Raw genomic sequence first — 23,920 nt, forward strand, 5'->3', positions numbered from 1 at the left:
AGACAGACAGACAGACAGACAGACAGACAGACAGACAGACAAATAGGTCACTTTAACATCGTAACAATAAATAAAAACCTCTTTTAATTCTCGCTTTGTGTCATAATTCACAAGAAAATGAGTTTCAAATTATACCTCTCTCTCTCTCTCTCTCTCTCTCTCTCTCTCTCTCTCTCTCTCTCTCTCTCTATCTATCTATCTATCTATCTATCTATCTCTCTCTCATACATAATCGTCTCACAAACTTCTCATATTCCATTTCACCATATTTGTTATCAATATTCCTCATAGTTCCTATATTTCTTTAATTTTCGTCTATCTCTTCTCATCTTTCGTTTCCCATTTCTTATTTCTATGTTGTTTTCCTTTTATCTTCTTCATTTTCCACTTTTTGAATATTTTGTTCCCTTCTGCTTTTCACTTTGTTGTATTTTTTTACTTTTCTTTATTTATTAGAGTTTTGCCGCTTCTTTCTACTTTTGAATTCTTGTCACTTCATTTTGCTATCAATTCACTTGTTCTCTTTCCTTCACATCGTTCTTTTTTTTGATAACTGTAAGATTGTTGAATTACCCTCCTCCTTCTCCTCCTCCTCCTTTTCCTCCTCCTCCTCCTCCTCCTCCTCCTCCTCCTCCTCCTCCTCCTCCTCCTCCTCCTCCTCGAATCCTACATTCACTGAGCCACTGACACACTGTTTTTGGGTGACCGTCGACTAACTGTACGTGTGCGTGTGCGAGTGCATGGAGAATAATATCCATCCACACACTCACACTCATGCACACACGCACACACACGCACACACACACACACACACACACACACACACACACACACACACCTCTGGCTTCACAAGCCAGAGGACCGCGGTTCGATTCCCCGGCCGGGTGGAGATATTTGGGTGTGTCTCCTTTCACGTGTAGCCCCTGTTCACCTAGCAGTGAGTAGGTAAGGGATGTAAATCGAGGAGTTGTGACCTTGTTGTCCAGGTGTGTGGTGTGTGCCTGGTCTCAGGCCTAGTCTATCCGAAGATCGGAAATAATGAGCTCTGAGCTCGTTCCGTAGGGTAACGTCTGGCTGTCTCCTCAGAGACTGCAACAGATCAAACAGTGAAACACACACACACACACACACACGGCGGATCCCTCACCTGGAATCCTTTCTTAAGGTGTCACGTTTTCACTGAGGTAAGTACAGGTAAGTTTAATTAGAAGTACACATCCTCACGTACACGCACTTCCTCCTCCTCCTCCTCCTCCTCCTCCTCCTCCTCCTCCTCCTCCTCCTCCTCCTCCTCCTCCTCTTCCTCTTCCTTTTCCTCCAGGTAACCTCAGATGACACGCAGGTAAAGGGGGGAGACACTTGAGTTAATTCCCAGTCCATGTTTTACCTTATAAATTATTTCCTTTGTATTTCTCAGCTACAGACAAACCGCACGATGATTCTTAAATGTATTCAGGCGACAGGCTCAAGAAATCGGTCTTTTTACGAGTGCCTGGCTGTCTGGCTTTCCACTTTCCGCCTTGCTCAGAGTGGAAGTTTAAAAGACGTGAATCTTTTGCCTCGTAATGGCGTATAAAATGACTGGAGAGTGAGACGTGGGCCAGTCGACGCCGGGTTGTGGGAGGGAACACACGCATCCGCTCCCTCACTGCCGCCTCCACGCTGCTCACACTACCTCCCGGCTTCCCCAGCGTGACATGGTGCCAAAGGGAACACCCTTACTCACTCCACCTGTTAATTGTAGGGAATGATGGAAGGAACGGAAGGGAGTGAGTGTGTTATATACGTGACAAAATCCGTGACATTTGTGAGTGACTGAAAGAGTGGGCGTGATGCGTTGCAGCGTAAAGCGTGACAAGTGACAGGTGAGCGAGTGTGTAGATGAGTGGCAGAACATGTGGGCGCGAACATCACATTAACAAAACGAGTGAACATTACCAAGAAGGAACTACACCTGCATCTTCCCTCATGCCACTTGACGTTACTGGAAATTAACTTAATATTCCAAAAAAACACTAGTTATTATGAAAAGCGGACCACTTATACTCAAGGCAACGAGAGGAGTTTTTAGACATTAATCAAACTTACTCATTAGCTCATAAATGGTGAAGAAAGTGAAAATATTAGATGAGAGTTGAAGAAAAGCAAGAATTGTAATGTTCGTGAGATTAAGTGCAAGACATGAACGAGAAAGCGTGAGTAGATTCCCTTAAAAGATAATTCAATAGCTTTCTAAGAGTTTACTGAGACTTTTAGACCGAAAACTACAAGAGACAGCTCAAGAGAAAGGCGAAATTTAAGGTATCCATACCTCTTATAAAACAATAACGTAAGTGACGGAAAGTGTAAGTTAATATTGTACAATTCAAAGGCTTTAAGTGTTTGAATCGAGAATTACCTGAGACTAATCACGTGAAAGCAAGAATTTAACTCATTCACTTGAGAAACAATAAGTAGCGAAAAATTCAATGGATTATCAAGACGGATCGATGAATTTTGAAAGAACTGGAAGCGACAATTACAAAACAGCCCAGTATACGTAAAAATACAAGATAAAAGCAGAAAATCAACACATTCACATCACTCGAAAACTAAGAAAGCGTTAATTGCCAAGAAAGATCAATGAACTTTTAGACTGACCACTCAAAGAGACAATTACTGTACATGACAGCCCAATATATAAATTCAAAATAAAAAGAAAAAATATAACCAAAAAAACAATAAGTGACCAGGAAACCGTAAATTTATAAAACACACCCAAGAATTTTACAGTAGTGAGAACGAAAGACACCTCAAGATAAGAGATCAAGATAAAACCAAAAACTTAACCCGAAAACAATAAGTGAGCAAGGAAGCGTAAATTAACAAGACAGATTAATGGATTTTTCTGTGTGCTTGTGAGTGTGGGAGTGACTGGTGACTGGTGACTGGTGACTGACTCTAGTGACTCTCAGCCTCCCCCAGTGACAGGCAGCATCCCGGCGTGACGACAATGCCCCGTCACCGCCGCAACACTGAGCACGGGATGAACACTTGCCTCCCCGTCACGCCTCTGTAATTCAGCCAACGAAAATATTCAAGACGCCGCTACCACTTCCCAGCAACCTCAGCACCCAGAGACTCGATATTAACTTGATGAAAGGCGGCCAGAATATTGCCTTACCTGACCTAATTATTACCTTACCTAACCTAACGCAATACCCCAAACATATCCTTACTAGAATCCTACCTTACCTTCAATTTACCTAACCTAACCTTACCTAACGTATCCCAGCAATCGAACTTAAGATAACTAGAATATTACCTTAACTTAAATTATCTAATCTAACCCAGTAATTGAACTTAACCTTAACAGAATATCATTTCACCTAAATTTACCTAACCTAATCTAATTACTACAATACTACCTTACCTTAACTTACCTAACCTAACCAGAATATTGACTTACCTATACTAACCCAGTAATCGAATCTAACCTTACCAAAATATCACTTCACCTTAACTAACTCAACCTAATCAGAATTTTAACTTATCCTAATCTAACCCAGTATTCTAATTTAACCTTACCAGAATATCACTTCCCCGTAACTTACCTAACCTAATCTCTTACCTAACCCAACCCAGTAACTAAAACATATCCTTACTAGAACACTATCTTATCTTAACTTACCTAACCTAACCAGAATAGAACCTTAACTATTCGTACTAATCCAACCAATCTCAAAAAACTATCCAAACTTGACCTAACCCAACCCAATCCAACGGAAAACAACCCAAACCTAACAAAACCTCACCAATCCTCATCCACAATCCAATCCATTCTAAAAACTAACCCAATAAATAGAAAGACAAGAACAATAAATACTCTAACGTCACAACTCACAAGGGACGCAAACCTGAACAAAAATGAGACTTTCGTTCAATAAGAAAATAGAAGTGAGTGAAACATTTTCGTTCAGCGTCCCTGTGCTATGAAGAACACGCAGATAAGAAGGCGGCGCTGCGCATTTAAGTGTTCAGCAAGGCAAGACGAAATATTACGATAAAAAAAAAGGAGGGAAAACCACGGATCCTTTTTTTTCACATCGCAATTAACATATCAAGACTCAGGACTCCCAAGGTCAAGACGTCCACCAATCACCGGTCATAAAACTGCCCTAGCCTGGATTCCTCGTCTCTGATTGGCTCTCACTAACGCAGGTAAGCTTCTCTCTGCCAATTACGTTTTATCTTCAGATGGAAAGTTTGGAATTTTTTTTTTTCGTTTTTTGCATTCTATTTTTGAGATTTTAATTTTTTTTTTTAACAAGAGGAAACGTCATTTATTTATTTTTTTTTTTATATTTAATTTGGAATGTTTACTGTTGTATTATTATAATTTTCTTTAGTTAATTCTTCTTTGCTTCGTTTTGCTCTCTTTCCTTTTTCTATTTCCTCTCTTTCTGCGTCTTAGCTTTATATATACTATTACTACTACCACTTCTAACCTACTATTACTATTACTACTACTACAACTATCAAAACAGCATCCAAACTTCTCCTGTTCCTCATCGCACTAACACAACCACAAGAAAAAGAAAGAAAAAACATACTCAAAATTCCCATCTTAAAATGTAGCACCAATAAGAGAAGCATGACAGAGGACAAGACACAGGCCTAGAGCGGTCCACTGGCTACCTGCTGGTCCTCTATTGCAAGTATTACCGTCATAATGATATACTGCCTGACCTTGGTGGTTGTGCATGCGTGTGTGTGTGTGTGTGTGTGTGTGTGTGTGTGTGTGTGTGTGTTTGCAAGCATCACCTCTCTCCTCATCCTCTCTCTCTCTCTCTCTCTCTCTCTCTCTCTCTCTCTCTCTCTCTCTCTCTCTCTCTGGAATGAAGACTTATAATGGAATGAGATGAAAGAGAAGATGAATGAGAAAGAGGAGGAGGAGGAGGAGGAGGAGGAGGAGGAGGAGGAGGAGGAGGAGGAGGAGGAGGAGAGAGAGAGAGAGAGAGAGAGAGAGAGAGAGAGAGAGAGAGAGAGAGAGAGAGAGAGAGAGAGAGAGAGAGAGAGAGAGAGAGAGAGAGAGAGAGAGAGAGAGAGAGAGAGAGAGAGAGAGAGAGAGAGAGAGAGAGAGAGAGAGAGAGAGAGAGAGAGAGAGAGAGGTGGGTAACAAAACAAAAGCGATAATTGGAATATGGCAAGAAAAATACACGAACAGTTACGAAAATTATGAAACGAAGAAAAATAAATAAATAAAAAAAGAACGTTGGTTTTTATACGAACACACACAAAAAAGAAAAAAAATTGAAGTGAAAGTAGATGAATGAAAAAAAGAAAGAACAAAGGAATAAAAAAAGAAAAACAAACGAAAACAAAGAAAGGAAAAGGAAAACAAAATAACATAACGGGAAAAAAAATCTGAGAAAAATGGAAAAATACAAATAAAAAAAGAAAAAAAAAAAAAGAAAAGACAATGAAAAAGAAAAAAAGAAACTGAAGACAATAAAATTAAATAAGAGGGAGAAACAAGTAGCAAGGAAGAGGAGGAGGAACAGGAAGAAGAGGAAGAAGACAAGGAAGAGGAAGAAGGAAGAGGAACAAGAAAATAAAAAAAAGGACAAACATTGACCAGAACAACAAAACACCTTAAGAGTAGCACGTTCAATAGAGAGAGAGAGAGAGAGAGAGAGAGAGAGAGAGAGAGAGAGAGAGAGAGAGAGAGAGAGCAGAAGGGAAGAAAACGAAGCAGTATTTCAAGGTCGAGTAAAATGACCTTGAGATGACAGAGGAATAGATGGGGTGGTTGCAGGTATCTCTCTCTCTCTCTCTCTCTCTCTCTCTCTCTCTCTCTCTCTCTAATGGGAGCGTCAGGAGAGCTGCCACAAAGGGCTTTCAGGGCAGGGAGAGGCACCGGAGGGCATGAGGTGGAATGTGTGTGTGTGTGTGTGTGTGTGTGTGTGTGTGTGTGTGTGTGTGTGTGTGTGTGTGTGTGTGTGTGTGTGTGTGTGTGTGTTTATGCTTAAGATTGTAAAACAGAACAAGACGAAGTGAACACAAACGAAACTATATATCGCTTCTATTTTTAGCTTTTCTCGTCTCTCTCTCTCTCTCTCTCTCTCTCTCTCTCTCTCTCTCTCTCTCTCTCTCTCTCTGCCTCGTATAGGCCTGGTGGCCTCTTGCAGCTTCCCTCTTTTATCATGTTCTTATGTTCATATGTTCTCTCTCTCTCTCTCTCTCTCTCTCTCTCTCTCTCTCTCTCTCTCTCTCTCTCTCTCTCTTGACCCTAAGGTATCTTCTCCATTTATCTTTTTCAAGGCCTTTAAGATAATGTTCCAGATGGGCGATTTTACAGAAGCTAATGACGTTCTGGGTGGGGCGTGACGGGAGGCGCCGGGAAGAGGAGGAAGAGGAGGAGGAGAGGAGGAGGAGGAGGAGGAGGACATATGAATAGATATTTGCATGGATGAATGAGCGTGTATATAAAAAGTGGTTATGTGTGTGTGTGTGTGTGTGTGTGTGTGTAAGAGGGCACAGTATCCCAAGTCCTGAGCATCTTACTCTTCTCATAACCTTAAATAATTCTGCCGTATGTCTCTTTTTCTTCTTTAGAGTAATTGTGGATTGAAAATAAGAATAAATGAAACAGAAAGACAAAAGAAAGGACAGATAATGAAAAGTTGAGGAGATGAGACAAAGAAAACGGATGGAGAGAAAGAATAAAAAGGGAGAGAGAGATAAAAATGAGGCAAAAACGATGAAAAGGGGAAAAACTGAGAAAATAAAAAAAAGAAACAGGATGATAAGACAACTATGAGGCGGTGGAGATGAGGGAGACACAGGAAAATAAACAATGAAAACAATACAGAAAATATAAAAGGAAATGAGAAACAAGATTGACGCGCTACAGATGAACACAACCAGAAAACAAAAGAGAGATGAAACCTGAAAAAAAAGACAAAATAAGAAGAGAAAACGACGAGGCGGCAGAGATGAAGAGCGACAGAAAAATAGACACGGATAATGAAAAAGAATGTTACCACGCATCACAAGCACAGGTAATCACGTGGTTCTGAGAGAAATGCGCCATTAGGGACAATGAAAGCAATTTATAACAGGGACGTGGTTGGACACTCGCTCGTTAAGATATAATAACACCGCCACCTGTTGTCTCCCCGCATTTCCAGACCCAAAAGTACACTAAAAATAATATCTACGTATGAAATAGTGGGTGGGTGTTATCATGTGTGTATTGTTTAGTTTAGTCAAAGGTGGTGAGGTCAAAGGGGCGGGGCAGGTAAGAAAGCAGCCAGGTAAGAAGCAATTAGGCGCCGTGTGAGTCGGTGAGAGGAAGGGAGAGGCCGAGTCACGCTCACACGAAGAAGAACAGAATGAAATGACAATGACTTAAGATGATTGAAAGACGAAACGTGAGGAGGTGGACGTGTCATGAACCGAGAAGTGTATTTTGTGCCTGTATCTGTGTGTGTAAGTATTCACGTGCATTAGTTTGTGTGTGTAAGTACAGCTAGAAGTAATGACACTGCCTTGCCATGGGGATGAGTTGGCGTGGCTGGTGGAGGGCTGGGGGAAAGAGGAAGGGGGAAGGGGGAGTAAGGGAGGGCGACGAAAGACTTGGGGCCAGATTGCAGGCTTGGGACAGACTGAGTGACAAATAGCTAGGTTTGGGAGACTAGGGTGACGGAACATAAATAAGGGAAGCTGCAAGGAGACTTCAGGCCCACTCACCTTTTTCTTTCTTCAATTGTAGATTAGTAGTTTATAAATTACTGATATTGTGCTAGTTTTTCTCATATACCCGCTAAGATTAGATAGATTATTAGTTGTATTTTCCTTATCAAGTTACAAATTTTCATTGGATTAAGTTAGAATAAATACAAGACTTAAAATGCTTGGAATTAACTCATACAAACCAAAAAAAGAAAAGACAAAGACAACACATTAATACGACACTCAGTTTCTCCTACACACTTCTCTACAAACCCAGCGAAGCGTTACGGTTTCGAAAGAGATGCAAGAAAGTAGTGTTAAATTAGTTTTCCCTGTAGTTCCCCGTTACGTTGCCTTGCAGTACCTGAGTGTCACCGTCAGTGTGATGTGGTTGTGTTGCAGAGTTATGCTGGTGTCTGGGGCGGTGGGCGTGAATGCTACCTGTAATTAGAGCCATAAAGGTGAGAACCGGTTATATTCTTTCCAGGTAATTCTTTTTAATTTTGTCTTTTACTGTTCTTTACACATTTTATCTCTACTTTAACGTTTTTTAGCATTTATTTTAGGTTTTCTTCTTTAAAAGTATTCTTACATTTTTTCCTTCCTTTTTACTTTTTTTATTTATTTATTATTTTTTTATTTATACCATGTGGGCTTTTCACGGGAATTTCTGGCCTAAAGGGGTTACTTTTTGGGTACCCTCTCTCTCAAAGCCCACCCGCTAGGAAACCGTTGCCCCGAGTGAGGAAGCCCAACCTACACTTATTTCTCGTTCTTTCTATTTCTTATCCCCTCATTCATTTCTTCACTCCCATCCCTCTCTCAATTCTCCTCAGACTCCATCTTCTCTTCCTTCCTCTATGTCGATTTTTTTCTACTCTATCTTTCTCTTTTCATTTCACTCACTGCTATCTCCTCTTCCTGCTCTTCCTTCTCCTATTACCACTCCTTCCTCATCCATATTCTCTCCCTCTCCTTGATTCTTCTCTCTCTACCCAGATCACGTATTTCCTTTTCCTTCAGTATCTTACTATTCAATTTCTTCATCTTTCTATTCATTCTCTCAACCTTATCTTCCCCTCCTATTACAACCTCTACTTCCTCTTCTACATTCCTCTTTCTTCCATATCACATTTTCCCATCCCTTCTCTTTCCTTCCCTTTCCTTCAAATTCACCCCAGCGTTCCCACCCTCACTATCCGTCGTGGGAAACTGATGCAAGGAAGATTCACCCTAGCACACGTAGCCTCAGGGTCTAAAATGGCTCATCTTTTCAGCCATAACACGCGACAATCCACGTGTTTTACTCCAATTAAGACTTTCACTCTACGTGTTTTCCTGATTTCACCCACTCTGGAAATTATAAAGGAAAAAAGTGCTTCTGTTTTTTCCTGTATGGTTTTATAAAGGGTGATTGTGATTGCGAGTATTCTCTCTTTCATAATTTCTCCACGACTGAAAACTATGAATTAAAAGTGCGTGTTATTTCTTTTTTTTTTTTTTTAACCTCTTCAGTACCATGACGTGTTTTCATATTCAGTCAGCTTCAGAAACTTATGTGGGGATTAAAATAGTAAAGACTGTCGCCATTAATCTTCTGACCTCCATAGACCCTTCCTAATGTCAATAAAATGGTCTAATCGTGCACAAATGTCAAGGTAAAAATGCGTCCCGGGGTACTGAAGAGGTTAATCATTTCTATAGTGGTTAGAGATTATTATGTAAAAGAATATGTACTTTTAATTATTTTCTTTTATTTTCCTTTGTTTATTTATCCACGACTTAAAATTATGTAGAAAAAGATTGTTCATGTTGATTTTTTCTTCTTTTTATCACTATGTATGTATTTCGATTTTACTCTACATTTTATTTCATCTTATTTCCAACGCATAAGTTTATTAAAAGATGATCCACCAATAGTTACGACAGAGTTCCAATAATTAACTAAAGTGAATCATAGTAAGAAACATCGATATCCTCCCACCCTCTTCCCTCTCTCTCTCTCTCTCTCTCTCTCTCTCTCTCTCTCTCTCTCTCTCTCTCTCTCTCTCTCTCTCTCTCACGTACATCCCCGCCAACAGTCAATAGGAAGTGACTCAGAACACACCCATTGCAATGCGTCAGGAATTTCAACACCACTTCCAGGTCTTCCAGTACAGACTCACTCCCTGGAATACAGACAGGAACCTTGCATATTCATGGAGGAGGAGGAGGAGGAGGAGGAGGAGGAGGAGGAGGAGCAATAAACAAGAACCAGAGCAAGAAAAAAAACACAAGTACAAGAACTAAAGAAGAACAAGGACAAAACCAATAACAAAGAACAAAAACAACAAGCAACAACAACAACAAGACACAAATAGATACACAAAAAATACATGTTTCCTACGCGTCAGAAACTGTACGTCACTCATCCTCTCTCTCTCTCTCTCTCTCTCTCTCTCTCTCTCTCTCTCTCTCTGTACTTTCCCTCCCAGTGAATTAGTTTCCGCCAGGCCTCACTTTCTCTCCCTTTCTGCCGGGGTGGAATTCATGTCACCCTTTGTTTTATTCCCTTTAATGGGCGTCTACTTAAGCTCCCGTTCTTTATTACCTCGTTTTCTTTGCGTATCATCTTCGCTTGCGTCTTTTCTCCTCCGTGTTCTTTGCTCTGTGTCCTGTTTTTATTACAATCTGCACTTTCTCGTTTTTAGTAAGTGACGCCTTGTTTTGTCTTCTTCCTTGTCTCGTTTTACCTTGTCGTTCATTTTCTTCTCTTACTTTGTCCTACTTCTCCTTGTCTTCCCTTTCCTTGTCTTGCTCTGTCTTGCTTTCTTTTGTTTTGTCTTTTTCTATCTTATTCTGTCTTACCTTACCCTTGTTTTAGTTTTCCTCTTCTTGTTTTATCTTGTGTTTCCTTCCCTAGCGTTGTTTCCCCGTGTTTCTCTTCTCTTGCCTCCTCTCGCCTCTCTATCGTGACCAATGTGCAGGGTTCCCACACACTCTCTCTTCCTCGACTTGCCAATCACACCAGTAGGAGTGTCACACAAATACACGAGTCACCCTTCCTCTCCCAAGGCAAATATGTTCCCAGTTTTCTTTCTACGAGTTTTTTTTTTTTCGCTTTTTTGTTGATGTGTTTCTGTTCGCTTGTTTCCCGAAATATTGCAGGCGCTGTTGTTGTTGCTTATTTTCACTCTGATACGTTACACCACCAGTGTGTGTGTGTGTGTGTGTGTGTGTGTGTGTGTGTGTGTTCACGCATCACTGAACAAGGGAAGTGACAGACAAACAGATGGAGGAGAGTAAAAGGAAGGAATGAAGGAATAACGAGGATAGGTTGATAAGGAATGGAGGAGAAAGGAAATGAAAGACTGTGAGAATGAGACATACTTCACTACAAAACAATAAATAAAAAAAAATGAAATGACAAAGTAAATGAAAGCCTTATTTCAGTATTGTTCAAGTTATTTTTCATTCTTTTTTATTAATTTCACGCAAAGTTCCCCAAACCACACCCTGATACGGTATGTTACTTCTTTCATCTATTTTTTTCATTCATTTTTCATTTCGTATTCACAGTTTCAAGTACAGGTTCCTCTGATCTCAGGAAGAGCGAGTGATGTGAAGTGACAATGAAAAAAAAAAAAAAAAAAGAAAAAACGGTATTTTCACATTAAGGAAAAAGCAAATATTTTCAGGAGGGATTCCTTCCTGCCTGTGAACTGAACTCTTAACATTTCTTCCTTTTTTTGGTGCGTGTGTGTGTACGTGTGTGTGTCAGTGTGTGTCTCTCTTTCTCTCTTTCTAAATTACCTACCACGCCTCAGTCAGAAACAGTTAAAAACAAACAGGAAAGATTCACACACACACACACACACACACACACACACACACACACACACACACACACACACACACAGTATGACAACAAGTGTAGCGTGAGTGTGCTTGGAGTGAGGGAAGTAAATCTAGTTAGCATAAAAAAACTCTAAGTCACAATATTGTCTTCGTCAGCTTCAGTGGGTTGTTTCTTCACTCTCGGACCACCTAACACAACCAGGGGAAGGTTTCAAGACACTTTTCAAATTCTGTATAGTCGTTTTTCACTCTCTTTTAACTATACTCTTTTGGAACTGGCAGCTCATGTGTGTCTTTTTTACATAACTTTTGTGGCCTTAGTCCATCTTATATGATAAAAACACCCACTTGGACCACTCCAGATCACGTCAGGCCTTACCAGACACAACCATAACTCATTAGACCCAACCAGATACGACCAATCTTAATCAAACTTAACCAGATTCCAAGAAACCCAGCCAAACTTAACGAAACCCCAACAAACCCAACAGAACCTAACAAACCGCCAATGAACCCAACCAAACTTCACCAAACCCTAAGAAACCCAACCAAACTTCACCAAAACCCAACCAAAGCCAACCAAACTTAACCAAACCCTTTGAAACCCAACCAAACATAATCAAATCTCACCAAAGCCCACCAAACGTAACCAAACCCCACTAAACCTCAGAAACTCCACCACCCACACACAAGACGACGCCAGGCCACCTCCTCGCGTCTGGGTCAACACGAGGGCATCTCACAGTGGACAGAGACGAGCCAAAGAAACACAAGAACCCTCAGGAAGAAAAATGTCAAGTTTATGTAGTGAAGTCGATTCTTTCTAGCAGAAGTACGGACGCCAGAATCAGCGATCCGTGGAGAAACTAGCGCCTGGAGAACTGGGAGAAGAGATTTAACCCCTCCTCCTCCTCCTCCTCCTCCTCCTCCTCCTCCTCCTCCTCCTCCTCCTCCTCCTCTTCTTGTCTCCCTCTATCCGTGTGACCGTGACCTCGCTTTAATGAGACGGTGAGATATTTTTTCTATTTATTTTCCTTTTCTTACAAGGCGAAGGGTTATCGTCTTTTCGGTGTTGCGTAAAATACAGGATAAGAGAGAAAGATCTAGTTCCCTTCACGCTTCAGGTGGTGTTTGTACGTGCAGGGATGCTGGGAATATTAGACGCGGTGGGGATGGAAGGTACACACACACACACACACACACACACACACACACACACACACACACACACACACACACACACACACACACACACAAACATGCACACACACGCACAACACATAAACACTAGTACAAGTCGATATAAAGAAGGAACAAGCTTGATTACAATTCGTGTTAGTGTTTAGAATTTACGAGTGAAAAACAGGGAAGTGGTATTCAGTTCATAAATTAACGTGTTCCTTTACTTATACGCATAAATAGATTACATAACAGGCATATATGAACAAAATACAAGCATGGGTAGCTTAAAGAAACATAATTTACGGAACCTATACAAAGTTGATCTAACCAAATAAACAAATACATTATAATACTCAAATTAAAACAAAAACACCATCTTATTACTCCATGAAAATACTCTACGAGACACTGAAAGATTTAAGAATACAAAACAAAATTATATATAGAACAAAAAGCAATAAAAATAAAGTATATACAAAAACAATAAGAAAGGCAAGAAGTTCAGAGCAGAGAGACACTCGTGTAATTAACCTGTATCAACTTAATCTTAACCTTATTTACCTAACCAACACCTGAGCCTATACTTACTCACGGTACTGCCCTTGAAATATCACTCCCTTATACTACCCAACATTCTTATACTCACACTATTGCCGCGGCCTTCCTCACCTGCCTCATCGCCTCATCCATGGGTTCCCTGCGCCACACACCTGGAGGAGGAAAGTCAATTAGTGAGTCTCGGTTTTTTGTGATAATTAAGTACGTGTTTATGTAAAGGGAAGATGATCCGATGGCTTTCATTAAAGCTTGAAAGGATTCCGCTAATGAGAGAGAGAGAGAGAGAGAGAGAGAGAGAGAGAGAGAGAGAGAGAGAGAGAGAGAGAGAGAGAGAGAGAGAGAGAGAGAGAGAGAGAGAGAGAGAGAGAGAGAGAGAGAGAGAGAAAGAAAGAAAGAAAGAAAGAAAGAAAGAAAGAAAGAAAGAAAGAAAGAAAGAAAGAAAGAAAGAAAGAAAGAAAGATAGATAGATAGAGAGAGAGAGAGAGAGAGAGAGAGAGAGAGAGAGAGAGAGAGAGAGAGAGAGAGAGAGAGAGAGAGAGAGAGAGACTAGAATAACGAAAGATGAGAGAATGAGAAATGCGAGAAGAGACAGAGAAAGAGAGCAGGAAATAATGAAAAAAATAATGAAGAATAAAGAAGGAAGAGGAGATGAGGAGGGATTAATGAAGATAGAATGAAGAGGAGGAGGAGGAGGAGGAGGAGGAGGAGGAGGAGGAGGAGGAGAGCTGAAATAATACTTAGATTTAATTAAGATGTGACATTACAGATGCTTTCAAACCTCACACGCTCTGTATACAAACTTGACTTGCTGTTTCCTCTCCCTTCTGCGTGGGAAAGTGGCACAGAGAGAGAGAGAGAGAGAGAGAGAGAGAGAGAGAGAGAGAGAGAGAGAGGGTATTAGACTGGGAGAACTTGAAAAACACACGTCTCTCACTCCCTCTCTCTCTCTCTCTCTCTCTCTCTCTCTCTCTCTCTCTCTCTCTCTCTCTTCCCCTCCGTCCTCTGTCAATACGGAAGTAACTTTCATGCATGGATGACGAAAATTCCTCTCCCACTGTTCCTCTCTCCCAAATAAGACAAGATAAATAACACTGTATAAATTCGAACAGATCACCAATAAAAGATCGAAGAATATATAAGCAGGTATGCAGCTCCAGGTAGGTCGTACAGGTAGCACAGGTGAGGAAGCAAATAATTACCTGTGGCAGTGCTAATTAATCATGACAGGTGTGGGATAACGCGTTTCTTCCTTTGCAAACTAACGGGATGGATAATTATTGGTATTTTCTTAAGAGATGATAGAGGGAGAGTAATGAAGGTGAGGGGAGAGATAGGTGACGAAGGGAAGGAAGGAGGGGAGGATGAATGGAGGAAAAGAGGAAGGGGGTATTTATTTTCTATTTTGATGGGTTAAGGAGAAATAACATGGCTCTTCTAAAATTAACAAGGTAGAAGAGAGATTGATAAGAAAAAGAAAACGAGAAGTCTCTTACGATATAATGAGGATAACTAATATATTTAATCTCCCTCATGTGAACTTTTTTTTTTTTTTAGAGAAACCTAAAGAGAAAAGTTTAACATGAGAAAATATAGACGGAAAAGGGAAAAATGTCTCATTATATCTGAGGAAAAATAATGTCGCTTCATGAAAATAAAAAAAAAATAAATAAATAAAAGTGAATAAGGTAGAAGAGACAACTACCACCACCACCACCACCACTGTTGTTACCACCACCATCACCACCACCAACTCGACGACTGCCACCATCTTTACCACCACCACCACCACCCCACCACCACGTCCACTACTACCATCATCGTTATCAACACCACCACCATCACTAACACCACTACCACAATCACCACCATCACCACCACCACCATTACATTACTATGATGAAATTAATGAGTCAGCTTCCCTCCCCGTGACTGACTCAAGTTCCCGGTAATCCATCCAGAGCGTGAGTCACGTTGAGTCACATTAGGGTAAGTCAGAGGAATTTAGAAGAGTGAGTCAGCTGAGGAAACAAAAGATGAATATTACAATTTTTCTAAGCAGAATTTAGCATTGTGAGAAATTTTTGGTTTTAATTAAAGAGGAATTTCATACTCTCTCTCTCTCTCTCTCTCTCTCTCTCTCTCTCTCTCTCTCTCTCTCTCTCTCTCTCTCTCTCTCTCTCTCTCTCTCTTCACACACACACACACACACACACACACACACACACACACACACACACACACACACACTCCTTAATTCCAACACAAACATCATTATTGAAAGAGAACGCAAATAAAGAGAAGGAGGAAGAGGAAGAAATAAAGGAGTTTAAAGGAGAGGGGAAGGGAGGGAGAGAAGGAGAGGGGGAAAAGAAATAACCAAATAAGACCAGGGAGGTGAGAGGTAACGAGAGAAAAATGACAGAGGGAGTAGGGAGGAGATAAAGAGAATGGAAGGAAGAAGAGAGAAAAGATGAGAGATAGAAAAAAAGGCAAACAAAAATGGCAAGTAAAGAAGAAAGACGGAAGGAGAGGAAGGGAGAGGGGAAGGCAGAGATGGGAAGAAAGGGAGAGAGGGAATGGGAGAGGGAGAGGGAGAGGGAGAGGGAGAGAGGGAGAGGGAGGTTACGAGGGTCAATGTGCGAGCGTAGGTGAAGCGAAGACAAGGTGAGATAGGTGAGGCCCAGAGAGAGAGAGAGAGAGAGAGAGAGAGAGAGAGAGAGAGAGAGAGAGAGAGAGAGAGAGAGAGAGAGAGAGAGAGAGAGAGAGAGAGAGAGAGAGAGAGAGAGAATCCCTACCTATCAATTTAAAAGATTGAAAACATATATATTCTCTCTCTCTCTCTCTCTCTCTCTCTCTCTCTCTCTCTCTCTCTCTCTCTCTCTCTCTCACGCCCATTTGTAATACAGCCACGCCCGTTACTGAACATGGGTGGGCGGGCGGGTGAGGGCGGCGAGGCAACCACACTAGACAGAAGAAGAGGAGGAGGAGGAGGAGGAGGAGGAGGAGGAGGAGGAGGAGGAGGAGGAGCACATAACGGGGAGGTCATCGCTATTACCTGAGCTTCTCTTACCTGTGACCTGACGGGGCCCATTTAGCAGCATCCGGCCAGGTGTGTGTGGGAGGGTGACCCGAGAGGAACAGGTGAGATGGGAAGATGATGAGAGATATGCAACGTGTGTGTATGTATGTGTGTGTGTGTGTGTGTGTGTGTGTGTGTGTGTGTGTGTGTGTGTGTGTGTGTGTGTGTGTGTGTGTGTGTGTGTTGTCCTACACGTATTGAACAAGAAAGACTACGACCATGATAAAAATAACTTGAAAAAATTGAAATAGACAGATAAATATTAGAAAAAAACAGTGAGAAAAGAAAGAAAGACAGACAGAAAGACAGACAGACAGACAGAGAGACAGACAGACAGACAGAGACACAGGTATGCAGTTGAAGAGACACACACATGCATACCTATACAAACACACACACACACATACACACACACACACACACACACACACACACATATGCATACTAACACATGATTAGATATTTAGATAGTACATAGAGAGAGAGAGAGAGAGAGAGAGAGAGAGAGAGAGAGAGAGAGAGAGAGAGAGAGAGAGAGAGAGAGAGAGAGAGAGAGAGAGATGCAGACAAAAGAGGAAGAAAAAAGTGAAAAGAATCAGGAAGCAGGAAGACTAAGAATTGGGAGGCACACGGAGGGAAGAGGAGGAGGGATGGAGGAAAGGAGGGAAGGAGGGAAGGAAGGGAAGGATGCAGGGAAGAGGGGGGAGAGGAGCAGCGGTAGAAAGGGAGTGGAACAGTGCGGAACAGAGGCGTTTCCTTGATTACCAGGTGAGAGAGAGAGAGAGAGAGAGAGAGAGAGAGAGAGAGAGAGAGAGAGAGAAAGGAAGGAACACACGGAGTATTCGATCAGCAAGCATTTAATGAAAGAATGACCCATGAATGCAGGAGGAGGAGGAGGAGGAGGAGGAGGAGGAGGAGGAGGAGGAGGAGGAGGAGGAGGAGGAGGAGGAGGAGGAGGAGGAGGAGGAGGAGGAGGAGGAGGAGGAAATGAAAGAAGACGCTGTGAATGAACTCAACCTCCCCTGAAAGAAAAGAAAGAAAAAAAACAAATTAGAAGCAACTGTTTCTGAGAGTTCACTTAATTTCTCTCTCTCTCTCTCTCTCTCTCTCTCTCTCTCTCTCTCTCTCTCTCCTAAAACACGCAAAAAATGTCAAATCGTTTCGTATCATTTAGAATCATTATTATATATGCATTTTTTCCCCATCTCAATTAATAAACTTACCTATTTTTTTTTTTTTTCAGTGTTATGATATGAGCCTTAGAAATATTCCCACTCCCGTTACCTGACTGTCTGTAGGTGTTTATTGAGGTATACAGGTGTTCATTAAGTTATGCAGGTGTGTTCACTATTACGGATTTTTGAGGAAGGAAAAGGGAGAGGGAGGGAGAGACGGAAGGGTTAAGGAAAAGAAAGGTTTTATGTTAACCCTTTAGTACCATAACGCTCACTATTTGGTGATTTTTAACAGGTTCAAAATCTTATGTGGGGATTAAAATAGTAAAGACTGTGGCAATCTTCTGACCACCACAGGCCTTTCCTAGTGTCAATAAAATGGTCTGATCGGATACAAATCTCAAGGTAAAAATGTGTTCCAGTATTGAAGAGGTTAATAGAAATAGCGTGTTGTTTGTGTTTTTTTTTTGTGTGTGTAACTGTGTGTAGTCTCTCTCTCTCTCTCTCTCTCTCTCTCTCTCTCTCTCTCTCTCTCTCTCTCTCTCTCTCTCTCTCTCTGTCAAGCACTTCCTGTTCTATCTTCCCTTTTCCGTTTCACTTTTCAGCACGCAAAGCTAATCTTCTAATTTCCTCCTTATCTCTTCTTTCCCTTCGCCTTTCCACATCTTTCCATTTTTCTTTTATTTCTTCACTTCCTCCTCCTTTCCATTTCGCCCTTTTTCTTCATCCCTGACACACACTTCCTTCCTTGTCACTTTTATCTCCGTCTCCTCCTCTTCTTACTCTTCGTATTTTTCTTTACTCTATCTGCTTTCTCTCCTCTTTATTCCTTTGCTTTTTTTCTTTTTTTTTATTTCTCCATACGTTTATTCGAGTTTCTTCCACTTTTTTCTTTCTCTTTCTTTCTTTCTTGCTATTTATATCACTTTTCATTTCCTTTTTCTTCTTATTCTTCTTTTACTTTTACTATCTGTTCCTAGCGTTGTTGCTGTTGTTGTTGTTGTTGTTGTTGTTGTTGTTGTTGTTGTTGTTGTTGTTGTTGTTGTTGTTGTTGTTGTTGTTGTTGTTGTTGTTGTTCTTCTTATTATCAATATTTTTTCTTATCATTCTTCTTCGTCTTCTTTCCTCTTCGTTTAACTTACATATATTCTTCTACAAACCGATTCTTCTTCAAATTCCTTCCTTCCTCCTTCCTTCCTTCCTTCCTTCCTTTCCTCTTCCTCTTCCTTCACCTGCACCTGCTCCTTGCCATCAACAGGTAGGAGGAACTACCTGTTGTTTACCTGAGCCACACTGCGCTGTTTACCTGTCCGTGCCTTGTTTGTACGGTTCAACTATTGCCTCTTTATTCTTCTCCTTGCACCCTTTTACTTTTCCTTTCATGCTTTGCCTCCTCAAGTATTTTAAAGAGACTGACAGTTATTCTTTTGTCTTCCAGTTTTTTTTTCTTTTTTATTCACTTGTTAAGGCTTTTGTTTTCCTACTCTCTTTTTTTTTAATCATATCTATGGTTTTATTATTTCTATTAGTTTAGGTTTTGTGATCATAAGTTTATAATGCCATTTTTCTACTATGATTTTATTCGAATTTAATGATTCTTCTATTTTTCTTATTATACACAGTCACTTATTATTTTATCTATTTTTTTTTCTATTTTTTTCATTTTCCATTACAAACTTCAAACTCACCATTATCAGTGACTTTCCTATCACAGCACTTTTACTTTCCTTTCCCAGTGACCTTGCATTTCTTCAGCTTTCTATTTCAATATTGATTTTCTTTTGCTTTCCCATAACATTTAAACACCGAATCTTATATCTATGACCACATGTTATGTTTAATTTCTCTTCCTTCTTCTTTCCAAATCTTCAATATATGAATTTCCTCTTGAACTAAATGCAAAATCTCAAATATCATTTTTCCTACGACTTCCTCCTCCTCCTTCTCCTTCTCTTCCTCATGTTCCTCCTCGTCTTCTCCATCTCCTCTCCAACTTTTAAATATATCTATCTCATCTTACAGTTCACAATCCTTTTCAATTTTTCTTCCTTCTACCTTTTTTTTTTATCTCAACCTCCCTTTCCCTCCTTCTCCTTCTCCTCCTCCACCTCCTCCTCCTCCTCCTCCTCCTCCTCCTCCTCCTCCTCTTCTTCCTCCTCTTAATTAACTTCCTGGTGCCTCAGACTCACCTATGTGACGCGGTTCATTAAGCAAAGGTGCAGGTAACCCCCAGACTGACCCAACGTAACTCCCAGCCAGGTGTGAAAAAGAGCAGGTGAGATGAACTAGAGGAGAACCAGAAGTATTCATTACCAACACAGCGACTCACGATCTCCAAACGCTAAACTGAATCCTCACCTGGGACAGAGAGAGAGAGAGAGAGAGAGAGAGAGAGAGAGAGAGAGAGAGAGAGAGAGAGAGAGAGAGAGAGAGAGAGAGAGAGAGAGAGAGAGAGAGAGAGAGCAAAAGACAAAGAAAAAAATCACATATCACAAATATACAACAGCAACAGCAATAACGACATAAATAACAACAACAACAACAACAACAACAACAACAACAACAACAACAACAACAACAACAACAACAACAACAACAACAACAACAACAATAAAATAAACACAACATCCTAAATTAACAGAGCAAAACTAAAAACAACTAACAAACCCTTCACTAAACTGGCGGGCCAAAGTGTTAATTAAGGGAATCCAAACCTCTTTAAATTGCCTTCGTAGGTTTGTTAAAGGTTCAGAAACTCTTGGGATAAAAAAGTAAAAGGAAAAGACGATAGGAAGATAAGAACACTGTCATGGTATTACGTAAGAAGGAAGAGAGAGAGAAAGAGGGATAATTAGGAGATGGAAAAATACGTAAGGAAGTCACGAAAGGGAATAAGGAGAAAGTTGAGTAGATAATGGAAGTGAAAATCGGCGTTTGGAGTGAAAGAAATAAAGGAAAGGAAAAAATGAGAAAAGGAAAGAGATTACCAGCCAGAGAGAGAGAGAGAGAGAGAGAGAGAGAGAGAGAGAGACAAGGTAGGTGGTCTGAGTGAGTCTCGCTCCGGTGGACAGGAGACACACGTGCCCGAGGTAACAAACACACACACACACACACACACACACACACACACACACACACACACACACACACACACACACACACACACGGAATGCACTCACTTCTCATAACTCTCGTAAACAATTTTGAACACGAACAACGCAAGGACGAGAGAGAGAGAGAGAGAGAGAGAGAGAGAGAGAGAGAGAGAGAGAGAGAGAGATTCGGTTTGTGGTTTCCGTGATTCTGTTGGACACGCGGTTGGGTAATGACTGTCAAACTTGTCACGCCTCTCTGTCCTCTAAAAAAAGAATGAGCATCAGTGTGTGGGAACTGCATTGACTTCACTTCTTCAGCTTAACAGGGATCAGGGAATGAAAATACTCTTACCACTATATTCCATTATGCTTATAGAATTCCTGATACTGGTTGAATCTATTACCTATCAAGTTTTTCTCCTATTTCTCCTTTTCCTCTTCCTATTTTTTTTTTTTTTTTCCATTTTTTGCGTGAAGGAGTGTTAGCTTGCGTGTCTTGTTTGACTTTTATATTTGTGCTAGATTATGATAAAATGTAAGAATGTAGAGGAAATTTCATGATCATTTTGGTATTTCTAAGTTCTTATGACACTACAAATTAATTAACTTATTTATCTATCTATTTAAGTCCCGAGATTATCAATAAAAGCAGGTATAGATAGCAGGACAGCAACACACACACACACACACACACACACACACACACACACACACACACACGAGGCGACCCACGGGGAGGAAAGGCACCACAGGACACTCAGTGGCAACAACAGGAGCCCTCCGCGTCAAAGGGCGAGTTCGGTATCCAATTTATAGGTCTGAATCACCTTCGATAAACGCGAGTGTCTTGGAACGATGACTTAACAGGTTCCATAACGTGAGTCGCTCCTTTCTTACAAATCCCAAGGTATTTTTTGCTGTTTTAGATCCTTTTTGTGTGTGCGTGTGTGCGTCGTGGTAGTGGTGGTGGTAGTGGTGGTGGTGGCGTTCTCTTTGCCAATCCGTCACGGGAATACGGCAGTTTGTTTCCTCTTTATCTCATTCGTCTTTCACCACAAGCCTGAACGAGAGAGAGAGAGAGAGAGATAAAGAGATAAAAAAAAAAAGACCTCTTGCGCATCCACCTTCACTTTTCCCCGCCAGATGTCTCTCCGCCTCGCCTCCGTTGGTTTAGTGCAATTCCAGAACGTTCTTATATCTCATTTTTTATCCACAAGTACTTTTATTGCCGGGTTCTTGTTCCTGCCACTGTTGTGTTCTCAAGGCAGTGTCACGGCGGGTTCTTGGCTTCTTGGCTTCTTGGTTCTTGCCTGCGTGCCGCGTTTAAGGGAATCAGAGTGCGTGTAGCGGGTCACCGGCCTGGCTGACTTCGACACGTGCATCTTAGTAAATGCTGGCTGTCAATCATAGAAGAGCCTGATAAGGACTAGTGGGAGGAAAGGAGTGACTGACAGAGGCTGAGAGAGGCTGGAATGAGCTGAGAAAGGCTGGGATAGTTTAGGAGAGATTGAGATGGACTGGAATAGATCTGGGTGGACTAGAAAAGAATAAGATTAACTGGATATTTAGACGGACTGGATAAAGATTGGAATAGGCTGGAAGAGGATGGAAGAGGCTGGAATAGACCAAGGGAGACTGTACTGGACTGGGAGAGGCTGGAATAAACTGGGAGAGACTGAGGTGGGTTGGGAGAGGCTGGAATTATATGGTAGGTGGACAACAGGAATGATTTATATAGGAAAGCCTTGTTTGTGCAGTCTCCTTTGTTATGTTCTGTGATGTATTGTCTCAGGTGGCAACATCTCGTTTTCTATGTTGGTGGGCCGTCCCGTTCTAAACCGTGAGTGGTGATTTGAGTGATCATTGCCAGTTAATTCTTACTGTTAGTGATGGAGGTGGTGATGACGATGATGGAGTAGAACGAGCTGTTATTGTTATTGTAGTTGTGGTGGTAATAGTAGCGGTTCGTATTACTAGTGTTCTGTTATTGTAGTGTTACAGTGAAGGTATCTTTCGTATCTGTGACTCAATGTTCTGTTATAGCAGCGGTAATGATTGATGTTACTCGTCGCTTTTGCCTCTAACTCAAAAAACTGTAACGTTCTGGTTCCCTTCGTAGCGACGCCGACAGCTGCGCCACCTTGCGTCACGTGGCGTCACGGGGACCAACAAGAGGCTGTTCCGCACTTTCCACACGTCACAGAATGGAAATTTACTTATGTTTGCGTCCTGTTGCGTCACAGAGATGGTGTCACTGTGCTAAACTATTACTTCTCCATCTTTTCTACTTCTCCTCCTTCCTTCGTTTTCTTCATCTTCGCTTATGTAGTCAGTGCTGAATCAATGGGGAGCTTTAAAAGAAGATTAGATAAATTTATGGATGGGGATGATCGATGGAAATACGTAGTTTTGTTTATACAGGGACTACCACGTGTAGGCCAGACAGCCTATTGCAGCTTTCATTATGTTCTTATTTGTATTCTATTGTATCACTGACTTTTTACTCTCCTCCTCCTCCTCCTCTTCTTTTTGCTCTTATTGTTATTTTATTCATACTCCGTCGGTATTAAAGAATAGAGAACAGCACACTCAGTCATTCCTTTGTTTTCTCCAAGCTCCTCCTCCTATTCCTCCTCCTCCTCCTACTACTACTCTTTCTTCATTTACTCCTCCTTCTCTTTCGTCTTATCCTCTTCCTCTTTCTCTTCTTTTCTTCCTTATTCTCTTCTTTCTCTTCCTTATTCTCCTCCTCCTTTATCATTATTCTACTATGATTTAAGGATAATTCTGAGGTTTATTTCCACAATGGACTCCTTTATACATAACTTTAACTCCTGCCTATAAGTCCAAGTCGTATCTCAGTCATTGCAACCAGACACGACTTTAGCTACGAGCAGATTAGTACGACCTTGCTTCTTGCTGCGCCTCACGTTCTAGATGCAATGGCCATAAAACCACAACTAAAATAATAACTCTCTCTCTCTCTCTCTCTCTCTCTCTCTCTCTCTCTCTCTCTCTCTCTCTCTCTGAATATTATTACTTTTTAAACTTTTATATCTTTGTCTCAAGTTTGGATAATCTTTCCACCTCTCTCTCTCTCTCTCTCTCTCTCTCTCTCTCTCTCTCTCTCTCTCTCTCTCTCTCTCTCTCTCTCGTGTCACAGGTGAGGCTCATTAACCCTTAAGGGAGGAAGGTACAAGACAAGCATTAGCAATTAATATGACGGAGAGCCAACATTCATGATTCACCTGGTCTTTCTGGGTAATTAGCGACATGTG

General features: G+C 41.2%; 1 protein-coding gene and 1 long non-coding RNA gene across 5 annotated transcripts in view; one reads left to right on the forward strand and one right to left on the reverse strand.

The window, feature by feature from the left end:
• Positions 1-23,920, reverse strand: part of LOC123510556 — a 36,237-nt gene that overhangs the window by 6,303 nt on the left and 6,014 nt on the right. The window contains exon 3 of the long non-coding RNA XR_006676546.1: positions 13,382-13,445. This is a non-coding gene — a long non-coding RNA (uncharacterized LOC123510556). The remainder of the gene's footprint in view (positions 1-13,381; positions 13,446-23,920) is intronic.
• The window catches only part of LOC123510554, a 31,360-nt gene continuing 9,031 nt past the window's right edge, over positions 1,592-23,920 (forward strand). The window contains exons 1-2 of one of the 4 annotated variants that reach the window (XM_045265819.1): positions 1,592-1,865; positions 2,955-4,200. The gene's annotated coding sequence lies outside the window, so the exon portion shown is untranslated. The remainder of the gene's footprint in view (positions 1,866-2,954; positions 4,201-23,920) is intronic. The other 3 variants (XM_045265820.1, XM_045265821.1, XM_045265822.1) reach the window with 3 other exon arrangements.

The sequence above is a fragment of the Portunus trituberculatus genome, chromosome 29 (assembly GCF_017591435.1).
Source record: "Portunus trituberculatus isolate SZX2019 chromosome 29, ASM1759143v1, whole genome shotgun sequence".
Classification (NCBI taxonomy): domain Eukaryota; kingdom Metazoa; phylum Arthropoda; class Malacostraca; order Decapoda; family Portunidae; genus Portunus; species Portunus trituberculatus.